Source organism: Ochotona princeps, chromosome 21 (assembly GCF_030435755.1).
Source record: "Ochotona princeps isolate mOchPri1 chromosome 21, mOchPri1.hap1, whole genome shotgun sequence".
Taxonomy (NCBI): Eukaryota; Metazoa; Chordata; class Mammalia; order Lagomorpha; family Ochotonidae; genus Ochotona; species Ochotona princeps.
Genome location: NC_080852.1, coordinates 41475506 through 41484761, shown reverse-complemented (window position 1 = coordinate 41484761; position 9256 = coordinate 41475506).

Here is a 9256-nt window from a genome sequence, read left to right as displayed (position 1 = left end):
CACCTGCATGGGAAACTTTGGGTGTGGAGGGCCCGAGTTCCTGTGAGCAGGTGTGGGAGGTGGTGCTGAGGTGAGGTCCCCAGTTGCTGGCAAGGGGATGAACAATGTGTGCTCTGGGTGCAGCTTCCTGGGCGCATGCCCAGTGCCAGCCTGGTTGCATGTGTGTTCCCGGGGGGCTGTGCTGGCTGTTGCCCAAATGAAAGCAGCTTACCACTGCTGGGTGACCGCTGAGAAGGTGGTCTTCCCAGGGCAGGGCTGCAGGGGCCTCCCCTGCACAGCTGGACTCCCTAGAGAAGCCCCAGACCTTGGACTGCTGCCGGGATGGGAAGTGCCAGCCTGAATGTTGGTATCGGTGTGCCTAGTGGCTTGCTTTGCATTCAGTGGATGTTTGGGGGCTGTGCTTTGCCGGGCACTTGATCTTCTGTCAACTGCACCAGCAGGAAAAGGGGTGCCCATTCTCCAGGCTGGCACCTAAGCCCAACGGGGATGGGGGAGGAGGGATTCACAGAGCTTGCTACTGGTGAGATCAGTTTGTGATCTTTAGAAGGAAATGTACACAAAGAGCATGCTGGGAGAATTTATACAAGCAGTGTCTTTTGTGTTTTGGTACAAAGTGAAATCAAATTTGTACCAGTTAAACAAAACAATGTGAGCTTAGCCGAGCAGCCCGCGTGAACACATGAGCCGTAATTCCACAGAACTCGGGACCCCACCATGCGCCGCGGAGCTCTGACCCAAGGGGCCTCTGCAAACCTCCGTGAGAGCAACACGGGATGTAGGTTAGGATATGAGAAGGAGAAAGAGGAAGTCCCTGCGCCCGTACTGCCCGAGCAAAGCAGGCATGGTGCCGAGAGTCACGTAACACCCAGGGTGGGAATCTGAAGATTCCTGTCTGGCGAGAACTTTGAACTACACGGAGTATCATGTAAAAGGCTAGGTGGAAATGACCCAGGAGCGTGTGCCTGCATCCACACGCACACACACATGAACACACCTTTACACACATACACAGTCTCTTCTGCACGTCTCACTTGAGTTGGAGGAGCAGACCAATAGGAGCAGCTATCTGTAAGTGGTTGGGGGATTCGATTACCCACACACGTCGCGCTCAGTAACTGGCAGGCGTATGACCAGCTGTGGAGTCCAAGTTGCCCGGCATGTGGCTGGTCCTGGCCTAGATTCAAGATGGGCCCGGGCTTCTCCTAAGCTCCATCACTCATTTGGCCCTAGTGAGCACGGCACGTGTTTGCAGGGGGGCAGTGAGAGGCAGTGAGCGAGAGCCAGGGGCACAGCACTTTTTGGGCTTCCCTTGCCGGTCACCAGCAGCCCAGAAGTCCAGGCACCTGAGGGAATGGAGCAGCCCCTGCAGGAAGGTGTGGAGCAAGGGCAGGTGTGGGGGCCACGCCTGCCACAGGGAGCAAGGAGCTCTCCTGCCGCGGTGGGGTTACCGTTTCTTGTAACGGCACCACAAAAGCATCGTTCCATACAAAGGCAGGTGTACAACGTTACCCTAAAATATTAGAGATACACAGATTAACAGCCTAGAACCAAAGTCCACAGGTACCTCTCATGTCTGTGGCCAGCTGATTGGTGACAAGGATGTGGAACCAGCTCACTGGGCAGATCGGTCTTTTCCTCAAATGGTGCAAATACATAACCTTAAGGAAGACCACCTTGACCTCCCCAGCAATGGACACAGAAATGAACTCAGCAGGTGCAAAGACCTCAGAGGACGCGGCAGAACTGTGAACTCCTTGCAAGAAGGCCCAGGAGGAACAGGGCCTTTGGACTAGGTAGCAATTTTCTTCCTCCTCCTCCTTTCTTTTTTCTTTTTTTCCCTCTTCTTTAAAATGTACTTGTTTAATTAAAGTCGCAGTTACAGCCAGAGAGATTTTCTATCTGTTAATTTGCTCCTCAAATAGCTACAACAGCTGAGAAGGGGCCAGACTGAAGCCAGCAGCTGGGGGTTTCTTGTGGCTCTGCCATGTGGGTGCGGGTGCCCTAGCACTTGTACCAAGTACTTGATACTCTTTCAGGCACGTTGGCAAGGAGCAGGATTGGAAGTGGAGCAGCTGGGACTCAAAGTGGTGCCTGTGTGGAGTGTTGATGGAGGTGGGGCTTTACCTGCCATGCCACAGCGTGGTCCCCTAAGCGGTGATTTCTAAACTAAAACACAGAAGCACAAGTAGCAAAAGAAAAATGTGACGTCACCATAATTAGAAGCTTTTGCTTTACAAAGGACACTGTGAAGTGAAAAGATCAAGAAAGATGGGCATTCACTAGGGCGGTAAAGGTCCTACTGGGAGGCTCCCGTCCGCCGTCAGAGCTGGGATTTGAGCCTGCTCTGCTCTGACCCTGCCTTCCCACTAGGACACACCAGGAGCAGCAGGTGGTGGCCCTGCTCCCGCCATGGGAGACCTACATTGAGTTTCAGGCTCTGGGCTGAAGCCTTGCCCTGACGTGCCATCGTGGGCACCTGGGCCAGAAAGAGAAGATGGACGCTCCGTCTTGGTGAGTTTGCCTCTGACTCTCGAATTTTAAAAATGGTAGAACAAGCCTCAGGATGGAAAAAAATGTCAACACAGCTGCAGGGAGAGACTTACATTTAACGTATCAGGATTCCTCGCTGCCCATTACAAGATGGAAGTTGAACAGGGATGAAGCATTGAGAGGACACATCTCCAAAGAACAGGTATTTGCGAGCTCAAAGCTGCATGATCAACCCAAACGTCCATCAGCCGATGAATACGCTCAGATCCCGCACAGCACAACTGGATGGACGCAGAGCACCTGCAGCTGAGGAAGTCACCATCCAAGGGACCACACGTCACGAGGCCCCAGCATTGGGAACAATTCACAGACACAGCCGTGCATGCATGGCTGCGGGAGACTGCTGGAGGCTGTGGGGGACAGGATTGTTCCGGAACACAGGAAACCAAAGGTGATGGGTCTGCGGCCTTTTTGGGAATAACGGACATGTTCCAAACTGGCGGTGGGGACATTGTGAGCCCTGAATATGCACAAGAGCCGTGGAGTTGCGCCCTTGGCAAGGTGAGCTTTAGCACAAAGTGTATCTCAATAAAACCATCACAGAAAATACTAGAAATACACAGCACTAGTGTTGAGCTAGAGTCCCTGGTGGCCATCGGCATGAAGGCAGACTGCCAGGGTCCCGGGCGGCCGTCGGCGTGAGGGCAGACTGCCAGGGTCCCGGGCGGCCGTCGGTGTGAGGGCAGACTGCCAGGGTCCCGGACGGCCGTCGGTGTGAAGCCAGTCTACAGATTCACCATGAGCAGCGGAGGCAAACCTGAAGAATTTTGGCAGTGTAAGCTTTTTCAGTTCTTTTGTCTGAAAGCCGAGTATAGGCAACCAAGAAGCAAATTGCAAAATTAGGCTTTGTTCACGGCACTCAGTGCTCCGTCTCAGTGAAGGGTGGCCCTCCCAGGGATCTGGGACTGTCAGCTCCTTTATCACATGTTGCGATCCGACTTGCTAGTCCAGTGAGCCCAGGCCTGGCACAGCTCCTGATGATGTCAAAGCCAGGGTCCCTGGAGTTGCTGCTGGCACCGGTGTCATTTTGTGTGCCGCACTGGGGACGTGGAGAGGTGGAAAGGGGTCGGTCTCCTCTGACCTTGAGTCGCAGGCTTGAGTACTATCCCTTCATCTGGCAGGGTTTCACCAACATCTACCCTGGTGTCCAGCATACAGGGTTGGTTCAAGTTCATGGGCAAAAGAGCTCCTTTCTCCACAGATTTAGCCATGGTGGAGCCCACGCGAGGAGCCCGAGTTTGAGCCCTGTTGGCGCCGAGGCCTCAAGAGGTGGACAGCCATTGTGTGCAGTTTTCCCCTTGGACCTCTGTTCCTTTAACCAGCACGCAAGTCCCATCCCTCAAAATTAATGCCCGTGTGAAATTCCGTGGCAGCTGAAATTGGTTTGTCTATTTACCCACCTCTTCTAAATGTAAAATAAAATTGTGCATGTGTGGAAAATCCCCTGCTCCAGTGAGCACTGCGATTCTGCCTTGGCTGAGAAATCTCTCCAAGTGCCCTTAGGGAGATCTTAGACTTGAGCTGGCTTCTGCGAAGCTTTTATGAGAACACAGCGTGTGAGTGGCCCTCCCTTCCCAACAGGTGCTTCTGCCGTTCCTGAGAGGCAGTCTGTGCTTCTCACAGAACCGACTGTGGACGTGACCGTGGGCGGCCCAGGGAGAAGCTCCGTGACAGGATCCTGGGGTTCAGGCTTGGGTGCCCTTCGCAGCCGGTCATGCGGGCGCTGTGGCTTTTATCATTCTGTGACCTTGGTGACCTTGCGTCTCCACCTCTCCCCTGGGGCCTGAAACGCTGTGCTTATTCACTGCTGGTGGTGGGCCTGTGGTCTGCAGTGCTCCAGGGTAGGGCTCTCCCGAGGGGGTGGTGGGGTGAGGCTGGCACACTCCGTGCCTCCCCAGGCACCCGGGCTCAACCCCTTCCAGGCATGGTGCTCCCAGGGCAACCGCATCTTCCTGTCCTCCGTGTGGTCACTGAGACGCCCGTGGGGCTGACCTTGGCCGCGCAGACCTCCCGTCCTGGCCTGTCTCTGTGAGCCCTTCCTGACTGTGCACATGGGAGTCCTGTGAGATTCCACAGTGGCTCGGCCTCCGTATACCCCAGGGACCTCTGAGACCCGGCTGGGAGGCCAGGGCCCTCTGGAGGTGGCCACACACCCTGAGGTCCTGGGCTTCCAGCCTCTAGCCCGAGCTCAGGCAGCGGCCCTGCCTGCCCAGCCTCTCTCCCCGATCATGGGCACAGTGGAGTGAGCAGGCAAAAGCCCCTGCCTTACGAAGCCCTTAGCATCTATTGTTGCCATGGAAACTTCATCCAACTTTCACAGTGTAAGAGGTACCCTGCCGGCCCCCATCGCACGTGACTTGTGTGATCTGAGTCTGAATCCCAGGCGCTGTGTGACCTGAGACAAAAGCCCCTCCCTGGGTGTCGGAGAAGACTCTGTGGGCTAACCGATGTGGTTGGGGGCCCCTCGTTCCTGCACTGCCTAGGCCCTTAGCACATGGTGAGTGCTGATGGACCAGCGGAATGAATGAAGGAATGAACGTGGTGTAGGGGCCACGTCTGTCCCCCAGGCACTGCTACCTCTCTCACACATAAATAACTCACCTTCCAGAAACATTCAGAATGCAACGCATCAAGAGCTGGGCTGACACGGGGGCCACATCTTGCTTGCTGGATGCAGGGGGACTGGGACTCAGCTCTTACGGGGAGTCCTGAGCTGAATCGGTGGTTGCCAGCACCTAGTGTGGGGTGTCCAGTGAACCCAGGTTCTTTGTATCTCGCTGTCTGGAATTTCCTTCTTAACAAGGGGTGAGTAAACTTGAGTCTAGAGTGCCTGTGACCCTGACCTTGGGCTACATACTCCCCCCGCAGGACACTCTCGGTGGGATGCCCGAGGAGGTTCCCCTGCAGGACAGCCATGTGTCCTGCCCCCGCCCCCGCCCCCTGGGTGTTCCAGTGGCAGAGGCCTGGGACACTAGGGCTGGCCTCACTGTAGTTGGGGACAGCAACCACTGGACATTCTGTGCTGCGGCCTTCTCTGCTTCCCACCAGCCTCATCGTCTGGCTCGCTCACGGAAATGTGGTCATGTGCCAGGGCCCCAGCGTCAGCATCCTGTGAGAGCCACCTGAAGTCATGTTTCGAATGTGTGTGACTGGTCTTTACTGTTGCTAGCCAGCTCTTCTCTCTGGGCCCTGTGTGTGCGCGGGGGAGGGGGTGGCAGACACACAGGGAGGGCCCAGCTGGTGGCACAGTCGGCACACGACCTGCAGAGACTGCCCGCCGTGTGCCCTGTTCTCTCCTCGCAGGTGCCAGCCGTGCCCTGGCACACACAGCCTCTCGCTTCGCTCAGGGCCAGCCCTGTTGTGCGGGGCTCCGGGCAGCACTCCACTCTGCGGCGTTGGCGGAGGGAGATGCCGGGTCATTCCCGGTGTGGGAATGCAGGAGAACACGGTGGGTCCCTGGGCTGCCTTCCCCCGCCTGCTCCCGTCCTGGGGGTTTCAGGCTTTGGGGGAGTAAGCCAGCTGATGGCGAGCTCTGGCTGCCTGCCTGTCTCTCAAAAAAAAAAAAAAAAAAAAAGTCAGGAAAAATGTTACATGTTTAACAGAGGCGCTAAGACTGCAGAGGTCTGCCTGTTTCTGGCATTCGCTGTTGAGTCTGCCGGCACCTGTAGGTGTTTCCTGGATGACTTCAAGCGTTTTAACAATGTTCATCTTGAATGGGCGTGGAGCTTTTCTGGTTGGTTGTTTTTTTTTTTTTTAAAGATGTATTTTTTTTAACATATATTTTTATTGCATTTCCTTTTTTTAAAACTAATTACATTGCATTATGTGATACATTTTTTTATGCACTGGGATTCCCCCCGCCCCTCCCAAAACCCTCCCCCCACGGCGGATTGCTCCACCTTGTTGCATTTCCATAGTTCAAATTCAGTTGACATTCTTTCATTGGAGGTATTTACCAAGCATAAAGTCCAGCATCTTATTGTCCTGGTAAGTTCAGTGGTTTCTTGGTGAGACCATCTCTGGTCTGAAGGTAGAGCCGGCAGAGTATCATTCCAATCAATTAAAAGTCCCAACATAATATTTCCAACCATTTACGACATTATGGCATTAATTGACATGGTATTGATTAACCAATATGTTAATAGGAAAATGCAGGTTCTCAACCACAATCTGTGACTTCTTCATAGGCATTTCAATTTTGGTTTACATTCAACCGTGTTCTATACACCTTAAAATGGCTTAGATTGCTATTCAGCTGTCTCATGCCTATTTTAATTTTAGTCTTTAGTAGTTTATAGCATTGAAGCATGATTTCGCTGAACCTGGCTGTTTTTCGGGTGGTCTAACTCTATAATTCTAGCAGGATATATGTCAACAGTTTAGGTGAGCATGTTTAGGAGGGGTGTGCAGGGAAATCTTTCATACCCCAGTGAGGAGTAACTAATCTTTGTGTCCCACCCAGTGAGGTATAAGTGCATCCCCGCTGACCGTTTCCTGTCTGGTTCTAAGCTTTCCTTGTTGTTCTCTATCTATTCTAGTTTTGTTTGTTTGTTTGTTTGTTTTGAGGGGTTTCTGGAGCGCTCCTGATGGTTATTACGAGAGGGGGGTGGGGACCCAAAGTTGGAAGCAGGCAAGGACCAGAGAAAGCTCCTCTCCCTAGTCCCAAAGGAAGTTTACTGTTCTGTTTCTGTGGACCGACCGCTCAGGGATCCTGGTTGTTGTTCCGATGCTGTTGGAACCTGCTAGGCAGGATTTGGGCTTCTTCCATCCCATGTGGTAGATCCAAATGGGGGTGGGTGACCTCAGAGTTCTTGGTCTCCGAAGGCATTCCATTTCCCCGTGGTCTCCTTGGCAGTAGGGATGTAGTCCTCGGTGCTCCTTGGTGAGGATCAGGGAGTCTTCAGGATTGGGATAAAAGCCTCCTCCTGTCTGCCTGCTCCACTCTGGGGTCCTCCCCTGCTCTATGCGTATGACCTCCTGTTAAGAGGTTGTTAGGATTACTCCTGATTCCCCCATATGCCTTTGTAGTTTTGCTATTGTAAAGATGTATTTATTTACTTGAAAGGCTGAGTTAGAGGGTGAGGTCAGGACTCGATCCACTGGCTGCATTCAGGCCTGCCCGTGGTTGTCCCAGTTGATGCAGCAAGGGGCTAGGCTGCAAGGGCAGCCGCTCCGACTCAGGCGCCCACCCCGGAGGCCGGCGTCTAGGGCGGCCTCAGCCACTGGCACCCGGGAATCGCATTTTGAGTGGTCTTTTACACCTGCTGAGTTGCTCATTGAGTTTTCCTTTTTAACCTGACAGTCAGAGTGAAATACACCACTTGGCTTTGGGGCTGTAGCTTCTCCGTGGATCCCCGCAATTAGGGGCCAACCCTAGGTGACCTCAGGCATCCCCTGGCCGGCACTGCTGGGTTCAGGTGGTGAGTTGTGAAGGTCTTTGCTCCCAGGTTCGTGCGGAGATGAGCCACCTGGCGCTTGCTCCGGCAGAAACCTGGGAAGGTGCAGGGTGGAGGACACGCCGCCACGTGTCCCTCACGCTTGACAAGTGTAGTCGCCGAAGCCATGTGGGCCGCGAGTCACTGAGGTGAAAAGCTGACTGCGCAAAAATGAAGCTCTTCAAAACCAAAGACTGTCCTGATTTCAAAATGATTCCCTGCTGAAGTTCTGAGAAAGGCGGAGGTACAGACAGAAGGAGACAGAGAAAGCTGTTCATGCACTGGTTCACTCCCCAGGGGCTGCAACGGCTGGTGAGCCCCCAAGCCAGGAGCCTGGGGTGTCCTCCAGGTCTCCCACGCGGGCGCAGGGTCCCAAGGCTTTGGGCTGTCATCTGGTGCTTTCCCAGGCCACAAGCAGGGAGCTGGATGGGAAGCAGAGATGCTGGGACATGAGCAGGTGCCTGAACGGATACTTGCACATGCAAGGCGAGGATTTAGCCACTAGGCCATTGCACTGGGCCCTGAAAACCTTTTCTAAGATTTCTTTCCCACACTGTTACAGTGCCAAATGGACATACCATCCCTCACATCTGTTCTCAGCCGCCACTACCCCCCCCCTCCCCCGCTGGAACTGGTTTTTATTTTCAGACATTTCGCGATCACAAGGACTTCTCCAGGTACACATACGTATGCACCTTATGGGAGTGTGTCAGAAATTCACAGAAAAGGGCAGTAAGTTGACTAGGTCTTCTCAAACACTCCGGGACACGTGCACAACCTTGGGTTCTTGGGAACTACAGGAAGGGAGCGCGTTTCTCATCCCGGGATGAGCTCCTGGCTTTCTCAGCTCAGGCAGTAAGCTGACTGACCCAAACTGTTGTAATAGACCTGGAAGGTTCTGCTTGCCTGGTTCTGCTGTTTGCTACCGGGTGGGACGCGACTCTCACTGACTGGATAAAGCACAAGGTGTTTAAACTGGGTGCGTGTTCCAGGCTTGCACTGTGCACTGATTAAGCTTGGCTGATCAGGGCTGCTCCCCTCTCCCACACACGGTGGAAGGGACAGTCCACGGGTCGGCCAGCTGCTGAACGAAGGCTCCTGAGCTTCTACGTGTCGGCCTCCGACCCATCTCTAGGTACATTTGGTCAACTCGCAACACCCCACACATACACAGGCAGTTCCCGGGAAAGTCGATTAAAAACACACAGGCAACTTCCAGTTCCGCCTCTTCACACGCTGCGGGCGCCCTCGCGCGGGCGGAGCGGCGAGCT